The sequence below is a fragment of the Rattus norvegicus genome, chromosome 1 (assembly GCF_036323735.1).
Source record: "Rattus norvegicus strain BN/NHsdMcwi chromosome 1, GRCr8, whole genome shotgun sequence".
NCBI lineage: Eukaryota > Metazoa > Chordata > Mammalia > Rodentia > Muridae > Rattus > Rattus norvegicus.
Window position 1 is genome coordinate 88,902,464 of NC_086019.1, and position 25,135 is coordinate 88,927,598.

The 25,135-nt window shown below is 44.5% G+C and overlaps 1 long non-coding RNA gene across 3 annotated transcripts; it reads right to left on the minus strand.

Moving 5' to 3' along the window:
* Positions 1-11,638: 11,638 nt before the first annotated feature.
* Positions 11,639-25,121, minus strand: LOC108348999 (uncharacterized). Of its 3 annotated transcripts, none has more exons than XR_010059606.1 (3): positions 24,789-25,121; positions 20,002-20,182; positions 11,639-12,859 (listed from the first exon to the last, which is right to left on the minus strand). It is a non-coding gene; the product is annotated as an uncharacterized LOC108348999 (long non-coding RNA). The 3 variants fall into 3 exon arrangements; XR_001835690.3 differs by having other exon boundaries at positions 11,639-16,605; XR_005493758.2 differs by having other exon boundaries at positions 11,639-20,182.
* Between the last annotated feature and the right edge of the window lie 14 nt (positions 25,122-25,135).

Genomic DNA, 25,135 nt, shown 5'->3' on the forward strand with positions numbered 1-25,135 from the left:
AGACAGAGTTTCTCTGTGTAGCCCTGGCTGCCCTGGAACTCCCTGTATATCCAGGGTAGCATGGAAGTCTTAGACCTACCTGCCTCTGCCTCCCAAGTGCTGGGATTAAGGGCATGGGCCACCGTGTCCTGCTGTTTTTAATAATAATGTCCACCATGCAATGTTTTTTAAACATTGAAGTCCTATATTACATTGCATTATAAAAGCTAAAACTTCAATTTTGAAGCTATAGGAGCTTGATTCAGCAGTAGAATCAGAGTCCCTTCACAGAATCCCGGTGAGGAGTGAGGGTACAGCACCTGCCTAGAATCTTCTAGAGAGGGGCTGGGAAAAGTGACCTGGTGATAGAACACAGACTATTTTTGTCAGTGTTAGGTTGCTGTGAAGAGACACCATCACCAAGGCAATTCTTAAAATAGAGAGCTTTTATATGGGGACTTTTTAACCCTTTCACACCTTAGTCCATTATCATCATAGCAGGAAGTGTGGCAGCCAGCTATGAAGAGCCATTCAAATATTTGAACGTTGGGCTACTCTTATCTAAATCACCACACTCTACCCACTCCCTCATCCCCATAGGGTTATAGGTACAACATAATGCCCATGACCAGCAAAATTGCTTGGCAGGTAAAGGCACTTACCCAACCCAGCTCAAGGACTCGAGTTCAATCCTTGAAACACGAAGAGTGGGAGGAGAGAACTGACCCCTGTATATTTCCTTTGACCTCCACCAAAATTGTTGTAGCACACTGATGCACACACACACACATACACACACACACTTAATTAACTTATAAAAATAAACTAATGAAAGAATAAAAAATGCAGCTAAGAAGTCAGAAGTTTAAAAAAGCCCCAAATATCTCAAATTCCAGACCCTGCCCTCTACCTGTACTAGCTGACCATAAAGTTAGATTAAAATCTTAGAGAATAATCTTGAGAAACAGGAAGCTTCTCCCAGGAACTGATGGACCATAAAGTAAACAATCTTGAGAAACAGGAAGTTCCTCCTTGTGATTTTTCACTGGTATTCTCGACACTTTCCAATGACACCATCCCTGCCCCCTCGGGTTGTGGTTTCTCCCAGCCTTTCAGGGTCGAACTCCACTGCCCCTGTGTGGGATATGAGTCTCGACCCCAGTGCACTGGTTCCTATCAATAAACCTCATGTTTATTACAGCAAGGACGGTCTCACGTGAGTTCTTGGGGGGTCGCATCATCCCGAGACTTGAGTGAGGGTCTCCCCGCTCCGGGGGTCTTTCACTACAAGGGGTTAGAGCACTTGCCTAGCAAGCGCAAGGCCCTGGGTTCGGTCCCCAGCTCCGAAAAAAAGAAAAGAGAGAAAAAAAAAACACCTACAAATTATAAGAAGACAGCTTCTTTGTCTCTGTTTCACTGAAAATCCACTTCAGACCCCACCATGCCACAGCAACTATGTTATTATGACTCTTGCCCGAAGGACAGTTCAACTCAGTGTTACACTCTCATTCCCACTCTCTCCCAAATCATAACAAAAACATGACCATTCACCATGCATGGCTGCAGGAGCCCTGAGTCTCAGAATGAATCTGCTGTAAACTGTAGTTCAGGTTATCGGTGTGTGTATAGAACAGTGTGTCACAGAGAGAAGAATATAGACTCTAATCCACTGGTATACACCCATTCATTTCCTTAAAAACCAGATTTATTTTTACGTGTGTGTGTGTGTATGTGAGAGAGAAAGAGAGAGAGAGAGAGAGAGAGAGAGAGAGAGAGAGAGAGAGAGAGAGAGAGCGCACACAAGAGGGTGTCAAGTTCCCTGGGGCTGGAATTACAGGCTGTTTGTCAACTTGACGCTGAGAGGGAAGAGGAAGCCTCAACTACAAAGATGCCTCCATGAGACTGGTCTGTAGGGAACTTTATGAGGCCTTTTCTTTATTCATGATTGGTGTAGGAGAGCCCCACTCACTGTGAATGGTGCCATCCCCGAGGAAATGCTCCTAGGTTGTATAAAAAAGCAAGCTTAGCAGCCAGGCCTGTGGCCTTTGATCTCATCTCTCAGGAGGTGGAGGTAGGAAGATCTTGGTGAATTTGAGTCCTGCTTGGACTACAAGGTGAGTTCCAGGACAGCCATTGTGATCCCACATCAAAAAACAAAGAAGGAAGGAAGGAAGGAAGGCCGGCCTACCAAGCCATGGACAGCAAGCCTGTGGGGCAGTGTTCCCCCATGGTTCCTGCTTCAAGTGCTACTCTGGCTTCCCTCAGTGACTAACTGTGATTGGCATGTGCAATCCGAATATACCTTTCTTCCCCATGTTGATTTTTGCTCATTGTTTTGTCACAGTTACAGAAACCAATCTAGAACAAGGAGTTTTCTCCTGCTTTTGGAAATGTTTTCAGCGTAGCTGTGTTTTTGTTACATTGTTTTGGCTCCTGGTGGATCATACCCATGTACCCACCCAGGAGCTATCTTTGGTTTCATGAATGAAACACACACACACACACACACACACACACACACACACACACACACGTGTGCATTAGCTTATTTTTAAAATGCCTTGGCTACCTCGAAGGCTGGGTACCCCTAAATCTTCCCCTGCTTTCCCAGGCCCAATTGGGGAAGTGGCCTGTGGCCTCTTACCTGAAGTCTCACATGGCTGGTTGGTTTATTTCCTCCCATTCCTGTGCCCCATCCTTCTACATCAAGTCATGGGGATTCTTTCCATTCCTCAACTCACAGGGTCCCGCCCCAGGTTCAGCCATTGGCCATTGGCATCTTTTGGTTTTGAGTGATCAAAAACCAATTGAGAACAAGGACTTTTATCATTTGGACACACATATTCCTGATTGAATCAAAGCATTAGAACCAATCTCTAACACCTCACTTTTTCTGTCCAAATTAAAAAAAAAAAAAACTCTCAGACATAAATTGACTACAACCACAATTATGCAAATCATAGAATATGATATACATTAGCATCTAGTCCATCATATTTGTCAGTTAAAGTACTCTACCATCATTCCTAACTTAAAGAGTTTATGATCGACACCTGAACTGTGTCTTGATTTTAGCCTGTAACACCATCTGAAAACCATATTTTAACTCTATATCATATCTTTTAATGTTAAACAACTTAAGTTTGCTTATGGGACTATAATTAGTCTTCAACCCCATCAGAGATCCTAGAACAAATTAAATATTACCTGGGTATATAAGTAGTACCAAACATAGCTTCCTACTAGAAAAGCCCATTAAGGATTCCACTGCTTTCCAAATCCAAAGTCCCCAAATCCACATTCTTCCAAACAAAGCATGGTCAGGCCTACCACAGCAATACTCCAGTCCCTGGTACTAACTTCTCTGTCTTAGAGATTTACTGCTGTGAACAGACACCATGACCAAGGCAATTCTTATAAGGACAACATTTAATTGAGGCTGGCTGATAGGCTCAGAGGTTCAGACCATTATCATCAAGGCAGAAGCATGGCAGCATCCAGGGAGGCATGGTGCAGCTGAGAGTTCTACATCTTCATCTGGAGGCTGCTAGGAAAAGATTGACTCTCAGGCATCTAGGACAAGGGTTTCAAAGCTCATGGCCACAGTGACACACCTACTCCAACAAGGCCACATTTCTTAATAGTGCCACTTTCTGGGCCATGCATACACACACACACACACACACACACACACACACACACACACACACACACACACACACAAAAGAAGATGACTCTTTTTTTTTTTTTTTTTTTTTTTTTGCCGTGGAACCTTGAGAGCTGACAGGCCCCTCTGTTCATTTCCTGATAGCAAGAGGTCACCTTTTATGTCTCTCTTGAACCTCAAGTCCTTAGCCCAATCTTTGCCCTTTCCAGAGTGGTAACAATTCACTGGAAGCTTTTCATAGCAAGCGGAACCTGTTGTTCTCTTCTACAAATACCATATTCTCCAGAGTCAATGCATGTGTGTGTTGTGCTCCAAATCTTCTAGCTGTATAATTTCTTACAATTCACCACAATTAAGGCATCAGGCATTTTGACTCTGGAGACTTCTAGCTATGGCTCGCCCTTTGATATTGGCAAGATGCTCCTGAAAGCCAACACCAGTTGTCTCACTTAAGGGTGCATTGATCAGGGCTCCTCATGCTTTCAATGGTCTGGTTGCTCTCTTTCATTCAGTGTTTGCATTTTCAAATGCTAAGATCTCTATCACAGACTGTCTGATTTCAGCTGAACCCAAGCTCTGTAAGAAGTCAGTAAATGCTGACCCTGTTTAGTAAGGGGGGTGGATTTTCCCTGGTTCCTCAATCATAGCTCAAGCTTTGAAAGCTGCAAGACAGCATTGTTCAAGTATGACATCTTCAGATTGGATCTGTTATTGTCAGTTATCCATACTGCCCATCACCTTGCTTTTGGTCTTTACCAGCATTTATTCCCTCTGTTATATTATCTTGTCCTATTTTTGTGACACCGTCCCCCCACCAGGATAAACACTGTCATTGTTGACTAGCTTCTAGCACAGCTGACAGCAATCCCTTCCAGTCTTGGGGAATAACTATGCTGCATAGCCAGTTACTTAACAATTGCTTAATAAATGGAGAATGCAAGCCATACAATGCAATAGCCTCTTTAAAATGCTTTAGATCCAACTCATTGTGAACATAACCACCATCTTTGGCAGGCATATGCTGTACAAAGACCGGGGAGGCCCAAGGTGCCTATGTAGCCCCCAACCAAATCCTCTGGTGGTGCCCCTGGCTGAACCAGTTGTTCCTGTTCCACCTCCTGCTCTTCCGGGAACCTTGTCTCACAGAGGTGTTCTGGGCACCCAGCAGTGAAAGCGCAGGAAGCCGGTTGGAGTGGCAGTTTGCTTTCCAGCCTAGTTTGCTTCTCTCTTCTATCCTGTGGTAAATTCCTGGCCTCAGCCACCAAGCCTGAATGAACCCTGTTATTCTCTGCCAACTGGCTCTTTTGCTTTCTAAGCACTTTAACCGCTATCCGCAAAACTCTCTAAGTACATAGCCAACTCTGATATCCTTTCTAACACACTGGAATTGACTGAACCTTCTGAGTTTTCAGCTTTCTCCCCAACATTTTTCAAAATGGTATACATTAAGAATATGAAGCAAAACCAGAAAAAGCCCTCCAGGAGAAAGGGAGGAGACCACCCTGTGGCAATAGCTGCCATTTTGCCAACCTCCTTAAAGAATATCATCATTCCACCAAAATCTGCCAAGTCCTCTACTTCAGGTTCAGAGTGACTCACTGTGCCTAAGCCATGGTGGGTGCCACTTGCAGGCTTAGATTTTTCAGAACCTACTTTAGGGTTCTTAAATGCTTCAACCTCCCTTCTAGCCCACTGACCAGAGGTAGGGGAGAAAAATGGTTGATAGGAAAAGGGAGTTGTGAATCTGTTTAGAAGTAGTTCCTTAGAGTGTGTGGGAATCAACCTCTTTTGTCTCCAACTTGCTTTTTTGGTCATGGTCTTTTGTTGCAACAGTAGAAACCCTAACTAAGGCAGATAGTAGTAGCACATAGCTTTAATCCCATGGTGTCTGTTCACAGCAATGAATCCCTAAGGCAGAAGTTGGTACAAGGAGTGGGGTATTGCTGTGATAGGCCTGGCCATGCTTTTTTTTTTTTTTTTTTTTTTTTTTTTTTTTTTTTGAGCAATGTGGATTTGGGGACTTTGGGATGCTTTAAGTTGGGCTTAATGGGTCATCCTAGTAGGAATATGGAAGACAGTGGACAGTGGTGCCATCCAAGTAGTTATGTGAACACTATTGGTGCCGAGGGCCAGATTCGAGAGGTTTCAGAGAAGAATGCTAGTGTGTGGCCTAGAGACTTGTGTGCTATTTTGGTGATGAATGTGGCTGTTCTTTGCACTTGTCCAGAGAGTCTACCTCAGGCTAAGGTGAAGAGATATGGATTAATTGTGCTAGCAAAGGAAGCCTCAAAATGGCCTGGTATAAATTCTGTTACATGGTTACTAAAGTTCACTCTCATGAAGAGTGTTTTGATGAAAAGGAGCAAACGACTAGAACTCATCGTATATCTAGAGATGACCTTGGGCTCCTGATGATCCCGCCCCATCTCCTCAATGCTGATACCACCATGCCCTGATGTTATGCTTGTGTCCTATTTGAGTATTGCTGGCAAGGTCTTTTATTGCTTTTGGGAAGTTCTCTCCCCACCCCACCTCCCCTTTCCACCATGAGTTTCTAACCATCCAAATATTAGCTTCCATGTTATCCTATGCTTGGATGCGTACTTTTGGATGTATTTTTCTGTTTTCCTTTTTTAAGAAAAATTACAGCAAGATGACATGTAGCCCAGGCTAGCCTCAAAGTTGCTCTGTCGTGAAGAAAAGCTCTGAATTCCTAATACTTCTGGTTCCACCTCTCAAGCACTAGGTAGTTTGGGTTATTTCCACTGACCTAATGTGAAGTTCTCTTATACATTCTCCAGCTATCTCACGTAGGAGGTTGGTCTGGTGTTGCTTGCATTCAAATGCTGAATTCTGTACTCCAAGATCTGGTTTCTCCAAGGTGAGCAGATAGATGCTCATGGATACCAGCCCTTGTGGTGTAAACCTTGCTCCATGGCTTAAAACTGTTGGTTAAATAAAACTGGTGACAGCCAGTTACTGGGGGGAATAGAGAGAGGTGGAGTTTGAGTTATGTGCTCTTTTGAGTGGGTGGTTTTTGGAGGTTCAAATACTCACGCCAAGCCCACCGTCTCTCGCTTCCTGCTGCCTGAAGATCTGAATGAACAAATCTTTGCTACCATGCTGACCTGGATGCTGCTGCGCTCCCCATGATAATAACAGACTAAACCTCAGGAACAGCAAACAAGTCCAGTTAAAGGCTTAAAGGCTTTCCTTTGTAAGAGTTGCTATGGTCACGGCATTGACTAACACTCTCTCTCTCTCTCTCTCTCTCTCTCTCTCTCTCTCTCTCACACACACACACACACACACACACACACACACTTTCTCACAAAGAAATGTTTCAAATGTTTTATTTTAAAGTACAACATCTATGTGTAAAATTCAGTTTTAAAGAATAAAGTGGAGGCTGGAGAGATGGTTTAGTGACTCAGAGCATTGGCTGCTCTTTCAGAGGACCCACGGTTAGTTTGCAGCACCCACATGGTAGGTCACAACCATCTGCTATTCCAGATCCAGGCGATCTAGTGCCCTCTTCTGGCCTCTGTGGGCATCACGAGTGAGTGTGGCACAGACACACATGCAGACAAACACTCAAATAGACATGAAATACAAACTAAGTAAACCTGAAAGGAAAGCAGTGGAGAGCAACACACACACACGGGATGTGAACTTCTGACATCGCCAAGGACACAGGGCCGCATCCTCACCCACTGCCAGGAGGTTCCTGAGGTTCTTCAGCCCACATCGTGGTACAGCTTCCTCTGGGCAGCGTCCAGCAGCCCCATCTCCTCCTTACTGAAGACCACGGCCACATCCCTGAACGTCACTGCCTCCTGTGACAGCAAACACATGACACCACAGTTTCACACCCAGTGCCACTAGGACCCAAGCATCTGTTCACACAGCGTCTATTGTCCTAGTTATGGCTTCTATTGCTGGGACAAATCACCATGGCCAAAAGGGCAAGTTGGGGAGAAAAGGGTTTATTAGGCTCACACTTCCATATTCCTGTTTATTATTGAATGAAGTCAGAATGGTTACTGAAACAGGGCTGGGCCCTGGAGGGAAGAGCTGATGCAGAGATCACGGGGAGGTGCTACTCACTGGCTTGCTCATCATGGGTTGCTCAGCCTGCTTTCTTATAGAACCCAGGACCATCAGCCCAGGGATGGCCCCACCTGCAGTGGGCTGGGCTCTCCCACACTGACCACTAATTGAGACAAGGCCTTACAGCTGGATCCTAAGGAGGCATTTCCTCAACTGAGGCTCCTGCTTCCCTTCCGACTCTAGTTGGTGTCAACTTGACACACATCACCAGCCAGCACACCTATTCACCTGTCCATGGCTACAGGGGTGGGGTAAGGGGCAAAGAGAGAAAACTGTGCAAGGAACTTGATGTCATTTCCACAGCTGGGTCAGTAGGTCCATCGCTGTTAAATGGGAAGTCACGGATTTCAGAGTTAGAGGGCGCCAACCTGTCAGGATAAGGTGCTGACTAGGCTGACAGCTCTTGGTGCTATAAGAGAGGAGACTGAGCAAGCCATGGAGAACAAGCCAGTAAGCAGCACCCTCGATGCCTCTGTATCAGCTCCTGCCTCCAGGGGTTTCTTCTCTGCTTGAGTTCCTGCCCTGGCTTCCTTCAATGGTTCCCAACTTGGCTTTTTGGTCATGGTGTTTTGTTGAATAAATAGTAACCCTAACTAGGGCGGGCCATGGTGTCACACAGGAAGGAGGATGTCCGAGTTCCAGGCCAGCCTGATGCAGGGGATGAAACCCTACCTAAGACACAGGCTTCAGGAACCTTCAGGAACCAGACATCCAGCTCTCATTCTGTGCCCTCAGGGACACACCTCTGCCAACAGCAGCAGTGTTCAGGGTCATGGGTTCCGGCACAGGCTCTGCAAACCTTAAGCACCCCAGTTCACACTTCAAGGGTCTGCCCTGATGAGCTTGGGCAATTTCTCCGTGCCTCGGTTTCCCCGTGTGTATAACAGTATCTCCATCCCAATATCCCTGGAGGGACTAAATGAGACCACAGAGGGACCCAGGACACAGTAGGACATTCATTAAGCAGCCAATACATGTCCAATAAAACTATCATCAATGTCTGCATTGTGCAATCATGGCCACACAGTGTTCCATAAAGGTTACATTGTGTTGTTATATAATGTATTATTTATTATATATTATATATGTTAAATGTTCCACTCATATACACACTATATATATATAAAATGTTAAGTGTTCCATCCACATATGCATAACTTTAAGACAAAACATTCAATTAAGTGAAAGATTAAAAAACTATTTTTAATCACTTACCAAAGTACCCAATAATTTTTTTAAAGTGTCCATTTTAGGCCAGAATACAGAGAATCAGGAATACTTGCTGCCTATCAACTAACTGGGAATAAAGCACTGTTATTAGCAAAACAAGCATCTACTCCCCAGCTGGTCCTGGGTGGCTGGAGGCTTGGCTGATCACCATGTAAACACACCCTTTGCCTTAGCAGTCATGTTTCAGTTCTCAAATCAGGACTCCTGGTGCTCAGTGCTGTCTAATACATGCGCTGAGTTTCCAGGCTGCTGGCGTGTCCGTATCAGAGCACCCGGATCATTCATTCCCAGCTTGTCTGTACACGTGTCTGTGAGTCTGTCCTTTCTTCATTCCTTCATCACCAGAGTTGGGTCAACCACGGAAGCTGTGCAGTTGGTGGCAGCCAGACGCTCCCTGGTTGTTCAGGAAATGACTGCTCAGGATGCCCAATGCAGGAAATGAGGGTGATCAGTGATCTGTGTGCATGTGTGCACACATGTATGCCTACATGTGAGTGTACATATATACATAGGGTATACATGTAAGTAGAGGCTACAGCCCAACCTGGTGTCCTTCCTTAGTTGCTGTCTAGGTTATTTTGTTTGTTTCGGGAACAGGGTCTTTTAGTGGCCTGGAACTTGCCAAATACGCTAGGGCAGCTGCAGAGCACTGGCCCAGCACGCAGGGATCCCCTTTCCAATCCTAGCCCTGTGGGGAACGGGGAAGCAGCTACCCGTAACTGCTCGTAACTTGGTCATCGTTCTCTTCTCTTTGAGACAAGGCAGGGCTCAGGGAAGCAAGCTGGGGGAGGAAGGGATTCGTGAGCACATTGCTAAGACAGTCGGTCCACATGGCTTCCTCAGCTTCTCCATCAGCCCCAAGTGCTGTGTGGCTGAGCAGGCTTTCCTACCTACTTCCTGCTGATCGCTAGTGTAAGGCTCCGGGGTACCGGACCATGGGTGCCTCACCTCACTCACAGCAAAGGGTTAGGAAAGCCACATTCTCTATCTCTGAGAGCTTCGGGGGTGCTGGGTGCCCCCACCTTCACAATGCTGCCTGTGGTGATGGGTTTCCCAGAAAAACAAATGTTTAAGAATCCCCTAACTCTACAATGAACTCTGTCACCACTCTTAGAAGGGCCTGTTAATTTGATGGCTACCTTACACATACTTATTTCTGTATAGGAGTGAAATCTCGCTTCCCCGCCCTCTGTCTCTACCCCTAAAAATTTTATATTCTAGTAAAGATTGCTCATTTGAAAAAGCCTCCAAAAAGTCTCTATTCCCACGTGCATGAAATAAGGACCTGAACACTTTCTTAAAAAGGGAGTTTTTGGCCATGCGATATGGCTCAACGAGTACAAGTAACTGCCGCAGAGCCTGACCACCTGAGTTCGAATCTCTGGACCCCACATGGTAGAGGAGTGACTCTACTCCCACCGTTTATAAGCTGTGGCATGTCCCACTCTTTAAATAAATAAACAAGTAAATAAATGCAAAAAAATAAAAACCAGAGTTGTATAGCACTCAAGGCTTCAGAACACTGGCCATCTGTCATCACAACTCCTCTGCCAGACTCCTATAGGAAGCTAGAGTCTCCCAGGGGCTCCACAAGCAGCTGAGATGGGTCCAGAAATCTCAGGCAGCGTGGTGTCAAGCAGTGCCCAACATAAGAGGACTTGTGGCGACCGCAGCCACCACTGCCACCTGCTCTCCCCGGACTGCAGACTCTGTCCCCAAAGGACACGCAGAGAAGGGCTGCAGGACTCTCCACATCTTCTCTCACGGGTACCCAGCAAGGACGCCTTGCCCTAGGGAGCCAAAGCGACCTCGACGGTCATAGGCGCTAGAACTACATTTCCCAGAATGCATCAGCAGAAATTCCTGGCTCTGGAGCACCTCCAGGACATCATTCCTTTGAAAGATTACACTGGTTAAACTAGATTGAGGTCAGTGGAAATTGCTTTCTGGGAGCTCGCATTCCTTTCCAGTTTATTCATTTCTGAAATGCCATGAACGACAACTATGAATACTTTTTTCTTTTTCTTTCTTTCCTTCTTTTGTTTTTTTCCTAGACGGTTTCTCTGTGTAGCCCTGGCTATCCTGAACTCCCTCTATAGACCAGCTACCCTCAACTCATAGATCTGTCTGCCTCTGCCTCCCAAGTGCTGGAATTGAAGGAGTGGGCCACCACAACAGGCTGTGGATATTTTTTAAAAACATTGAAGTCCCATATTCTATTGTACTATAAAAGCTAAAACTTACCTCACAACTATAGGCGCTCAATTCCACAGCAGTCAGAGCCCCTGCATAAAATCCTTCTGTGAGGGGTGGGGGTGTGGCTTAGTGGTAAGAGCCCTGCCTAGAATCCCCTAGTGAGGGGCTGGGGGTGTGGCTTAGTGGTAAGAGCCCCTGCCTGGAGGAGTGACCTAGTCAAACAGACTGAGTCAACATTCTGTTGCTGTAAAGAGTCACCACCTAGGCATCTCTCTCTGCCTCCCTCCCTATTTACCCCTCCCTCCTTTGCCTTCCCTAACCCCCCTCCCCGCCAACCCTCCCCCATCCTCTACCCCCGCCCCCCTACCCCCACCCCCGGCTCTTGACCAAGCCAGCTCAGTCAACAGGTTCTCCCCAGCAAGAGCAAGGATTAAAAAGAAAAAAGACAATTAGATGGCACTGTAGCATGACCCCAGCCGGTTCTGAGGCTGAGGCAAGTTTAATTTTTTCCAGTCCACTTTTATATCACTCTGGGTACAGGCAAAGAATATGGTCAGTCCTTAATGCACAAACAAAGTGGGCAAGGAACAAGCAAAGCACAAACAAAGTAGTCAAGGAACAAGCAGGGCAAAAATCAAGGCAATAAACAAAGTCCGTGGTCACCATGTCTAGGGGTTTCTCAGGATGCTCCAGACACAAGGGATACAATACATTCCTCAGTTGTATTTGCTTTGCACCTGCTTCATTGTCCCAGCCTGATATCAAATTCCTGCCAAATTACTAGAAGTGGCCCCAAAAGCTCTCCATACCCTTTCAATAATTTGTTATTTTTTTTATTCACTTTACATCCCAATCACAGCACCCTCCCTTGTCTGGTCCTACCCTTACCAATGCCTCTCCCCACTGCCCCCTTTTGTACTACCCCACTCTGAGATGTCTAATCCTGGCAGAACTAGGCACATCCTCTCCCAGTGCAACCCAACCAGACAGTCCAGGTAGAGGGAAGGTAATCCAATGTCAGGGAGCAGAGTCAGAGACAGCCCTGTTACAAGACCCACATGAAGACCAAACTGCACATTGACTACAAATGTGTAGGGGTCTAGATCCAACTCCTGCATGCTCCCTGGTTGGTGGCCCAGGCTCTGTGAGTCCCCATGGACCCAGGTAAATTGACTCTGTGGGTTTTCTTGTGGTGTCGCTGACCCCAGAGCTTGCTAACATCTGTCCCCAACTCTTCCATAAGACCCCCAGGGCTTTTTGCCTAATGTTTACCTATGGGTCTCTGCATCTTCCTCCTTCCTCTGCTGGATGAAGCCTCTCAGGAGACAGTTATGCTAGGTTCCTGTCTGTAAGCATAGCAGAGCATCATTAACAGTATCAGGGGTTGGCTCTCTGACATAGGATGGTGTGATGGTTTGCATATGCTTGGTCCAGGAGTGGCACTATTAGAAGGTGTGGCTCTGTTGGAGGAAGTGTGTCACTGTGGGGGTGGGCTTGGAGATCCTCCTCCTAGGGATGCTCATTCTGTTCCTGACTTCCTTCAGGTGAAGATGTAGAACTCAGCTCCTCCTGTGTAGGATGATGTCATAGGTGAGGCAGGCACAAGATAGAAGGAGGCCTGTCATTGGATGAGAAGGAAGGATGGGCGGGAGAGAAGCTTGAAGGAAGAGGAGGAGACTGGAACAGAAAGGGAGAGACGGGGAGAGGGTGAGAAGCCATGGCAGGTGACGTTAAGATTCTGCTCTGTGTATTTACAGGTTGTTATTAATGTTCCTAAGAGATGGACGGTACCGGGCTTTGTATGTTTAAGTGGGCAATTATATCTTACCATTTCAGTCAAAGGTTATTGTGTTGTGTGTTCTTTTATGTGACAGTTTGAGTGTAGGAAAGTGTGTGGTGGCAGGAGACACTGGGCTGCCGCGGGGTTGGGATGTGTTTCTGCCAAGATATCTAGCAGATATCTTGGGGCACTGCGGTGCTGGACCTAGTGGGGTAAAAGACAACCGTACTTTTTTTTATTTTTATATTTTTACGACAACACTCCTGCACCAGGCCTGCCTGGATGCCGTGTTGATGCCATGCTCCCTGCTATGATGATAATGGACTGAACCTCTGAACCTGTAAGCCAGCTCCAATTAAATGTTGTTCTTTATAAAACTACATTGATCATGGTGTCTGTTCACAGCAGTAAGACCCTAGCTAAGACAGATGGGTCTCAGGCTGGGGCAGCCACTGGCTATCTGTTCCCCCAGTCTCTGCTCCATTTTTGTCCCTGCACGTCTTGTAGGCAAAACAAATTTTGGGTTGAAGGTTTTGTGGGTGGGTGGACGTCTGCCTCTCTCCTCTGGAAGTCCTGCCTGTCTACAGGAGGTGTCTGATTCAGTCTCTAATCCCACTCTCTCAGGTAGGGTCACCCCTAGACTCTCCATATTGTTGCCGACCCCAGGCTTCCAGTCAGTCACCAAATTCCCCTACCAATTTCCATTCTTGCTTCTAGTCCTTTCCATTCCCATCTTCTCCCCATGCAGAGAGCCTTTTGGGGCCTCTTGCTTCACCTCTAGACACTTGGCAGGAATCTGACCTTATCAGGACAAAGGAATAAGCCTAGGGCACGAGTCTGGCTTTAGGCTTGGGCTCAGGAAATGGCCCTAATTAAGATCCTTTGCATTTGAGCTAATGTAAAGCTCAGAGCAGGCTCAGCAGAAGCATGTGTGGCAGTCCTTTTGTCTAGGTCATCCTGACTAACCCCTAGAAAGGTATTTACAGAAGCCTTGCTTGTTCTTATTATTCTACATGTAATTAAAGTAGTATAAAAGCAAATTGGAAAATAAAACATCTGTTTCAGCCTCAGAACTGGCTGCAGTCATGTCAAATGTTGTCTAACTGTCTTTTTTCTTTTCAATCCTCACCCCTGCTGTGTAGAACCTGTTGACTGACTGAGCTGGCTTGGTCATCCCCACACTGGATATCATCCCTGTTCCCCTCCTTACCTCCTCTCCTCTCAGTTCCCTCTCACCAGCTACCTCTGATGACTAGTTTCCCCTTCTGAGCGAGAGTCACACATCCTCCCATGGGACCTCCTTATTACCCAGTGTCTCTGGATTGGAACATGCTTGTTCTGCACCTGGCTAACGTCCACTTAGAAGTTAGTACATACCACATGTGTCTTTCTGGCTCGGGGTTACCTAACTCAGGATGATATTCTCAAGTTCCATCCATTTGGCCGCAGAGTTCGTTTTAATAGCTGAATAGTATTTCATTGTATAGATGTACCAAATTTCTTTATCCATTCTACTACCAATATACAACAAGCCAGGAGCCAGCATCAAATGAAATGGAAATAAACTAAAAGTAATTCCAGTAAAGTCAGGGACAAGGCAAGGCTGCCCTTTATTCTTGCTCTCTACCCAATATAGTAATTGAAATTCTAGCTAGAGCCATAAGACAGCAAAAGAAGATCAAGAGGATACAAATTGGAAAGAAGTCAAAGCATCACTATTTGTGGATACTATGATAGTTATACATAAGCAATCCCAGAAATCCTACCATAGAATGCCATCAGTTGATAAACACGTTCAGCAAAGTGGCTTGATACAAAATTAACTCAAACAAAACAAATCTCAGTAACCCTCCTTTATACAAAAAAATAAACAGGCTGGAAAAGAAATTAGGGAAACAAAGTCCTTCATTGTCGGTGCAGGCACTGACACGGTACCGAGAGCCGGGCATAGGCCTGTGAGGTTTAAGAAAAAAACACAAACTCGGGTCATTTATGTTACGAGAATGCCAAATATTTTACTTGATTCACCAAATATATACCCAAAGTTCACCGGATGGAAAATTCCAGGAAGCACAATGGAAAAACCAGCTTACACCCTCAGGGACAAGAAAGAGGAACAAAAGACAGGAACCGATTAGCAGTGTTATTGCCCAGGTGTGCTACCTAGGCATGCCGTTCAGGGCCAGGGTGTTCCTTTGTTAGGAACAAAAAGTTTCCACAAGCATCAGTGAGGCTTCAGCAGGGGTCAAACACTGACAGGGGCCCAGGAGGGTCCAACAAATCCCCCCTTTTCATTTTTTTATTAAGCAGTGCCTGTCTTAGGACACTTTGCGGTGAAAACCTCTTGCCCATCTCTGGGACTCTCTGCCAGTCGTAGAGCCCCTGTCTTAGGTGAGGATTGGCCCCAAAGAGTTGCCCGTCATTGGCTAACTGCTTCTCATAAAGACTGAGCCAGATTTGGGCAGAGGGATTGTCTCCTGCCAAGGAGAGCAACACCCACTTAGTCGCTGCCTGGGACTAGGAGTGCTGTCTACACATGTGATAAGAAGAACAAGGCTGACTACTGCATCGCCAGAGGGCCATAATACTGAGGGCCATTGTCAAGCTGTTCCTGTAAGAGCATTGACTGTTGATTTAAATTTAGAATTCCCAATTGTCAGCAACTTCTCCTGAAAGTTTATATACTGTGCTTGCCTTAACATCATCGTGGGGGAGGGCAATCCCAGACACTGCAGCCACAGTGGCTGCTACAATAGCAGCAAAGATTCCAAAGTCTTTCCCATGAAGGTTCAGGATCAGCTGATTTTCTCTCCAGAATGACCAAGAGGCAATGGAACCATGCCCGAGATCCACATAACCAGGGCAGAATTCCCTGGTCCCCAGCAGCCTCACGAAGATGGCTCCAGCGAAGAATCTCCAGCATTGGGGTAAAACCAAGATCATCAATCCATTGTTCCAAACGTATAAATCCTCTTGAATACTCAAAATATTAACATTAACATTTTTGTTAAATGAATAACAAAAGTAACATAACTTCTTGGGTCTAAGCAATAGTGTTATTAATTAAATAGCTATACCACTATACCAGCAATAATCAAACCCACTATCCTATTGCTTCTGTTTAAAGCCTGACTCACTTCTTCCAATATTTGTAAGCCTTTCAGAATATCAAGGTCCTATAATACTCACAAGCAATGAAACAAAAGCTGGTATATGCCAGGCTTCAATAGTAACAAAATTAGACAGTGTACAATCAATGTAACTTACATTAAATATTGTAGAAGAAACAAAAGTAACTTTAACATGACCAATAAATAAAAGATTAGCAGTTTTAGCACATGTGCTAACATTTGTTTAAAGTCCAGCTCCTGTACCAGTCTTTTTTCACTGCCAATGTGACTTCATACAAGACAATTGTGAACTTTGAAATGTCTCTAAAAATGTCCAGAACCAATCTTCCAAATGAAAACTGTTATTTCCAATATTGGATTGACCAGCCTATGGTTGAGTCAGAATAACTTTTCATGTTAAAGGAAAGAGAAGAGTCATAACTTCTCTTTGATTTTCTGAAGGCATTTCCTATAGTCTCCATGTTCTCTGTCCCACAAGGTCTAAAAGCTTAAAGCAAGTCAGGTTGTCCAATCTGGGATATAGGAAAGTAAAGATGGGTCAGGAGCATATGTCAAAAACAGCTTTCCAGTCACTCAGCAAGCTCATGGTCAGCATCATTCTTTGTCCCAGGATCAACATGTCTCACTAGACACTCTGGCAGCTAGCATACACCTGCAGCATCCTGCAGAAAAAACACAAACATGCCCTCTTCCCCATATTAAATAGCTGAACAGGATCATGCCATAAGCCAGTATGTGGATCCTTCCATTTCACCTAGGCAGAAGTATGCCCAGTTGTAGGGTGCCGTAAACACTCAAGAGTTCGTTGGCATCCAAATTTTAAAATTTAAAATAAAAAGAGCATTATTTAAATAATTGTATGGCATACAGGGATATAACTCCCCCTTTTTTATTGTTTTAAAGTTTTAAAACACCTGTTTTATAATGTCTAGTCCTTGAGAATTATAAGGAATCTCAGTAATATGGGTAACATCTATTTGCCATAACTTATAAGGTATACGTCCTCAAGGATTAACACCATTGTGTGATACAGGAAGAAGCTGAGGACACTGAGGACTTGTATTTACAATTTGGTTTGTGTACCAAATCAGTGTCTCTAGCTATTACTGTTCTGATGATATAAAGAATAAGATTGTTTGGCTAATTGTTCCTATGTAAGGCCTATAATCTGCCTGTACATAAATCTATTGTGGCATTCCCTCCCTTGCTAAGGAGTCCAGGCAATCCAGTCTGAGTTCTTAAATGGCCTATAAAGGAACAGTACATTCTCTTAAATCAGTTGTATAGCATAAGTAATTGTAAAATTTGAGGGTTAGCAGTATCTAAAAAAGGAAAAAATTTAATCAATTGCAAACCATAAACTACATATTGGCTATCAGTATATGAATTGAAAGCTTGATTTTTTTCAACATTTCAAAAACAGTGGCTACAGCACATAATTCAATAATCTGTGCTGAAGCAGGGGGAAACGCAAGAGAATAAACATGTGATCCAATTACAGATGTTGCCTTCTCATTAGATGAACCTTCTATACATACAGTAAGCACATTTTCTATGAGCTGCATGCACAAATTTACAGGAAATACAAAAGCACACATAGAGGAAAACTATCAATTTTGTCTGAAAAGTTTGTATATGTAATAGGCCAAATATTGGTATTCTGTAATAACCAATTTAATTGCTGTTTGGAATAAGGTATGTTTCATCAGGTTCTTTTTCAAAATACTTCTACGACTCAATCCTACAATTCTGTATTAACACAGTAACAGCTTCATAATAGAGTGTTAAAACTTTTACTTGGAGAGGAAAAATAAGTCCATATTAACGGTCTCTTTTGTCAAAGGACTACTGTGGGTATAAATAACAACAATTGATCATAGTCTGTATAATTAATGTATCTGTTGATGACACATAGCTTTCTCTGTTTTCTGCAAAGCTATTCCTTCCTCATCAGTTAATTGTCTAGAGGAATTAGGATCTGCATCTGCCTTGTGGATATCAAAGGCTTAAGTCCTCCGTGGTAAGCTTAAGGTGAGGTCTTAGCCAATTTACATATCTTTAGAAGCCTTTAAAAAATAATTTAAAGTAAACTATCTTGAATTTTCTGTGCCACAATTTTTTTTTTAGGATATAATCAATGTCTCAGATATTGAAAAGGAATATTGAATCTTTTCTGGAGCGACAGCTACTTCCCCAAAATTTAAAACATGTTGTAAGAGCAAAGGCTTGTAGTAAAATTCCTTCAGAGGGATCAGCTAATAAAATGCCTGTATAATGAATAATATATACTGGAAGAGTCAAAGTCCTAACTTCTTGTACTGAAGCAGTGACAAAAGGGCCATAAGTAACTGAGGAAAAACTTTCCAACGATGTCACTTCATGGGCTCTCCAAAGTTATAAGCAAGCTCACTAAATTAAAACATTTCACAATCACCAGGATGTAAAGCAACAGCATAGAAAAAATCCTCTAAATCCATAATGATTTAAATGTATTTCTCGAAATGGCAGTTGGAGTAAGCAAACAGGCTGTAATGCTCTCACAAGTTCCATAGCCTCACCAACCCTTCGCAAATCCTGTAACAATCTCTACCTGTTTGATTTTTTTCTTAATTACAAATAGGCATGAGTTAGCATCCTGAGCCTGTCTGTGATCGAACTGCAAACCGTAGCCAATGTAACACTGGCAATCTTTAACTACAATCTTCAAGTTTTCCTTGTAACACCAAAGCACGACCACAACTTTGGAAAGCAAAACTCAAACTCCAACAAACCATCCAGTCTCCAAAATCCAGTCTCTCCAAAACACCGAGTCCATCTCTCATGTTATAAAGTTTGGCTGCCAATTCCTGCGCACGAACGTGCGATAGTGCAGGCTCTGATACCTCAACAAAGAGACATTACCTCAAATTCTTTTATAAGTCTGGTTTCTAGAATAAGAATTCCATAAAAATATTATCCCAATTTAGACCTGTTTCCCTGGGTTGGCTCATGCCACGTGTTGTCTAGAACGACTCCATCCGGATTATCAGTTTTAAACCAACTTTCTGTTACCAATGTTACAACCTTTTAACCATACTCAATAACTTAAAAGCCAATAATCTATAGAGTGTTTTAATACATTTAAAACCAATCAGAAATGAAAAAGCAATGAAGTGGCTACAGATATCTTTAATATCTAGACCAAACACAATTTATACATTTTCTAGCTCTAATTTTAAGAGAAGCACCTTGTCACCAGCTAAATCCAATAATCAGAGTCAGGGATTTTTCTAAGAGACTCCTCGCTACAGGTGCAGGGGTCCAAAGGACAGTTGAAACTGCTTTTTATTTATTTGTTCCTTTTTTGAAACAAGTCAAAACTAAAATCAAGGGGTGAACAACCAGCATTTAAGGCTTTTACCATTTTTTCTTTTGAACATGAAACACAGAACAACATTCAAGCAACGAAACAAAAAACATAAACTGACAGACATGGACAGCTTGGTGCATCAAGGACAGACAATAGACATGGAGGGAAAGAACTAGATTGTGTCCCACCAAAGGGACCCAGATATCCTACCTAAAGGATCCCAGAACTAGAAATAAGCATTTCTCTAATAGGAGCCAGCAAGGAGGCAGGATGTCTCCCGCCTTTTTTCTGTCCCTAGGAGAACTCCAAAAAAGCTTAAGCTCATTTTCCTTCTCTTTTGCCAAAGCATCCTTGGAGAGTCCAGGGGGACTGTATTTCTCAAACCCATTCTCTCTCATGTCTAGGGTGGAAACTATCTCTAGTCAGGGTCCAAAGACTAAAAGTATCGATGAGGATTCACTTTGCTTCTCTAGATTTTAGCATAACTCTAAAAGAACACATACACAAAAACATTTTACCATTACCTTGTCCTTTTTTTTTTTTTACAAGTTTTACTCACCACTAACCCATCTTTATTTTTCTTTGCACATGCTTTCAATTCCCGCAGTGTCCTTCACTGTCTCCCGCTTCATGGTGCCATGGGATGACCTCGTCAGAAAAATTCTTCACTTTCCCGATCTTGGTGGGACCTCCATTTGTCTGCGCCCACACTGACATGGTACCAAAAGCTGGGTGTAGGCCTTCGAGGTTTAAGAAAAAAAAAAAACAAAAACACATACTCGGGTCATTTGTGTTACAAGAATGCCAAATCTTTTATTTGATTCACCAAATATATACCCCAAGTTCACAGGTGGAAAATTCCAGGAAGCACAGTGGAAAAACAGACTTGTGTCCTCAGGGACAAAAAAAAGGTACAAAAAGCAGGAACCGACTTAACAGTGTTACCACCCAGGATAAACAGAAAGGTCAGGATGTTCCTTTGTTAGGAACAAAAGGCTTCTGCATGCATCAGCAAGGATCAGCAGGGGTCAAACACTAATGGGACCCAGGAGGTCCGACATCATCCCATCTACTCCCTCCCTGTTCAAAATTATGACCATTTCCAAATTATCCCTTAAAATGACAGCCTATCGATAATTTATAAAAATAACCATAACCAGACACCCAAACCTGAGGGATGATGACTCTTCACAACTTCTGACTGTTGAATAGGGACAATGAAAAAATTTTAAAGGGTGGGGAGGGGTAGGAAAATTAGAAAACTTGTTTAGACTTAAGAAGAAAGGTCACAAGTTTGTCATATCACGAGGCATCCTGACGTCAGATGTATTTCTCAGAACCTTGTGCTTACAGCTTTGTTTTCCACATCTATGAAACTATTTCTTCAGCAGCACCACAGCGTCCAGGCGGGCATGGTGCAGGAGGAGCTGAGCTCTACATCTTCACCCGAAGGAAGCCAGGAACAGACTGAGTATCCCCAGGCAGCTAGGAGGAGGGTCTCCAAGCCCATCCCCACAGTGACACACTTCCTCCAACAAGTCCACACTTTCCAATAGTGCCAATCCCTGGGCCAAGCATATGCAAACCATCACATTCTACTCCCTGGCCTCCATAGGCTTGTTTAAACACATGAGTCTGTGAAGGCCATACCTAAACATAGTATAATAAAAAGTACATTTAGTCCAACGTTCAAAGTCAATAGCAATATCAACAATGTTAAAAGTCCAACATTCGAAGTCTTTTCGAGATCCACCCAATCACTTAACTGTAATCCCCGAATTAAGGCAGGCAACCAGCTGGGCAAACTTCAAACTCCGCCATCTCCATGTCTGATGTCACGCGGTCTTCAGATCTTCAACTCCATTTTCATCTTTGTTGTCTGCAACAAACTTCTTTCTCCTGAGCTGGTTCCACTCCCTGTTAGCAGATTTCCTCAGCAGATAGCTGGCAGCTCTGGCGGCTTTATCATCTTTGGGTCTCCAAGGCAGCTTCAATGTTACAGCTTGTTTCAATGTCTGGGATCCACACATGATCCTCCAAAGTACTGGCTTCACTTCTCCAGCTCTGCCCTCTGTAACACTCAGGTTGATCCACTCCACTGCTGCTGCTGTTCTTGGTGATCAACCCATGGTACTGGCATCTCCAATACACTGGGTCTTCTGCTGGATCTCGGCTTCACCAGTATCCTCTCATAGGCTCTCTTCACGGTGCTAAGCCTCAACTTCTCTTCATGACCCCTTCATGTCTTCAAAACCAGTATCACCTGGGCAACTCTTACACATTACCAAGTGAAAGATCTCTGTAGGGAGACCCTCCCTCAAGTATCGAGAAGTCTCGGACCCCAGACACACGAGAGACCGATCTTGAATGTAATACGCAAAAGGTGAGGTTTATTACAGAGAATTCCGGACCGACATGTATCTCAAGCAGGAGACAGAGTTGTCGACCCGGAGTGGCTGGGAGAGGGGCTTTTTAAAGGGAGAGGCTGTGAGCCCCAGGGGATCAGGGGATGTCAAAGGGGAATGCCAAAGATACCACGAGTTACAGGACTGTCCGATTGTTTTACGCCAAAAGGTTTTATGGCCCCAGGAGATGAGGGGATGCCAAAAGGTTTTATGGTCCCCTGGTTCCTGGAACATAGGTACTAAATCAGGAGAAGGGTCGGGTCCTCAGGTCCTCATTATTCCGAGAGCAGATCTTATCTCTTGTCCTCTGTCAGAGTAAATGTTTGCCAGAGTTGATGAACCATCTGCATCTGAAACACATCTGGTTAGGCTTCAGCCCGAAGGTTTCCTGGAATTCTCTCTGCAAGGCACAGTGGGGGCTTAAACAAACATCACGGGGCAGAACAGCTACTCACACCAGTGATACACAAGTGTCAGTGTGTCAGTGTCAATTCTTCTGCAATTTTAACCATCTGTCTTCCTGAGTCAGATCTTGTTGCTGTGTTTTGAGCTAATTTAAAATTCTATCTCTCACAAGTACAGCTGCAGCATGAGGTACAACCTTGGCTGTCTCTGGAACACAGCTTCTTTGTGCTCTCAGAAAACACTTCCCAGAAGATTCCACCTCAGTGACACTGGTCTCTTTCTTAGCTCCAGGGAACCAGCATCAATTGTCTCAGTAGTCTCCTTCTCCTCTTGAATACAAAGCCAGAGACACATGGCTGAAGCTGCTGAGTTCTGCTGCTGGCAGGAGCTGGAACATGGCCCCCTTATTCTATTATATTATCACTAGCTTCCTCTTTTCTAACTCTTTCACTGCCCAAGATTGGCTGTCCTGGGTCTTGCTCTGTAGATTGACCTTGAATTTAGAGATCTGTATGCCTGTCTCCTGGGATTAAAGGTTTGTACAAAATTGCCTGGAGCTAATTTAGCTGGCTGGTATCTTGCCCCGAGGCCATTACTCCCTTAACTGAACACAGGATTCAGCTCCATTTCGCTTCCGTGTTTCCCTTTAATACTCGAACCATATATTTGTATTTTTCCTTTCTCAACTTCTTTTTTTCCCATTAAAATGCCCTTCATGAGACCTAACCAGAGAATGAAATCTATGATAGGTGTTTCTGAGACTTCCTCTGTCAACACAATTAATCTGAGTCTTTTTACCTTAGACTCTTCAGACAAGGACAAACAGCAGCCCCACTCTTCACCAAAATACCACAAAGGCAGTCTTTACAGCACATACCGAAATTCTTCTCTGAAACCTCTTGGGCCAGGCCTGCACAACTCAATTTACTCTCAGTAACGAAGACTTCCTTCCACATTCCTACTAAGATAGCTGATTAAGCCCCATTTAAAACATTCCACTGCTTTCCAAATCCAAAGTCCCCAAATCCACATTCTTCCATACAAAAGTATGGTCAGGCCTATCACAGCAATACCCCAGTCCCTGGTACCAACTTCTGTCTTAGTTAGGGTGTTACTGCTGTGAACAGACACCGTGATCAATACAAGTCTTATAAGGGACAATATTCATGGGCTTATGGGTTCAGAGGTTCAGTCTATTATCATCAAGGTGGGAGCATGGCAGCATCCAGGCAGGCATAGTGCAGAAGGAGCTTCACCTGAAGGAAGCCAGGAACAGACTGAGCATCCTCAGACAGCTAAGAGGAGGGTCTCCAAGCCCATCCCCACATTGACACACTTCCTCCAACAAGGCCACACCTTCTAATAGTGCCACTCCCTGGGGAGTGAAAAGCTTAGGCCCAGGCAAGGTAGTACACAACTTTAATCCCAGGAGACTAAGGCAAGGGGATTTCTGAGTTCAAGATCAGCCTGGGACAAAGCAAGTCACAGATCCAGGTATGGTTGTAAACACCTTTAATCTGAGCCACACCTTCTCCTGGAGGCCTACATAAGGACCTTTTAAGAAGGAAGGCTCATTCTTCTTCAACTTCTTGCACTTACAGCCAGCACCTCTGTTGGAACCTACTTCTACAGAAGGCCAGCGGAAACAGCTAGCCTTGTGGGACTAAGCTACTACTAGATTCTTGGACTTCCCATTCACAACTGCCCATTGTTGGGTTAGTTGGACTACAGACTGTATGTAAGTCATTACAAGAAATTCCCTTAATATATAGAAGCATCCATAAGTTCTGTGACTCTAGAGATCCTTGACTAATACCTTCCTGGACCACAACCAATCTAAGCCCCCACCCCCCACCCCACCCTGTCATCCTTCATTGATTCCAGCCTGGAGACCTAATCCTGATTGAGAGTTTGGGACCACACTTAGTGATCCTAACCACCTCAGCGGCTATGATGGTGAATGGGATCTGAGCTTGGATCCACCATTCTCATCTGAAATTTGCCCTTTGAAAGCATCAGGACCCAGAACATCAACGGCTTACCAGGCAACACCCAGAAGACCCAAACCAGGGACATATAGGCCAAGACTTGGTTATGAAGGTTATCAGATACCCAGTCAGGCAGGGTAATTATTGACTTCTCTCAGTCTGACTATTCAAAACCCTCTGTACTAATCACCCGCCCAAAACAATGATCAAACTCTCTGGTACAGGATGTTGGCCCCAGGACATTAAGGAAAAAATAGTGCCTGGCCCGCTGAATTTCTTGCCAGCACTGAGGATATAAAACTGAGGGAACAGGATGGAAGACAGATAGATAGGGACCCCTACATTAAAATAGAGCTTACCTGCAACCCACACTGTAAGAGTTCCCACGCCCCCCACGCCCCCCACGCCCCCCGCCGCCTCGCCCCCCGCCCCTCCCCCTCGTCCCTCCGCCCCTCCCCCTCGCCCCCCCGCCCCTCCCCGCCACGGTCATTATAGTCAAATCCTGGGAAACCCTTCCCCCCTTATGCAGACTGGGAAGTGGGACTCACTTGGGTATCCAGAGTTTACCTATGCTGATCTGACCGGGAAGCTGGCCTGAGACCCCATTAAGTCACCTGGCTAAAGTGTTGAAAACTGGATCCAGGATAACGCCCTCTAGTGCTGAGATCTACCCTTTGAGATTTCTAAACCACCTTTGCTTCCTGACACTTAGCTGGTAGACACCATACAGGCTATCTTTAAATTTCTCAACGAAACAAGGCCAAATATAACTAAAGACTGTTGACTTTGTCTGGACCCACGACCTCCTTACTAAGGGTGGCATTTAAACATCTTCCAAAAAGCAATTTCCACTGACCTCACTCTAGTTAAATTAGCTTGGAACTTTCTCATTCTG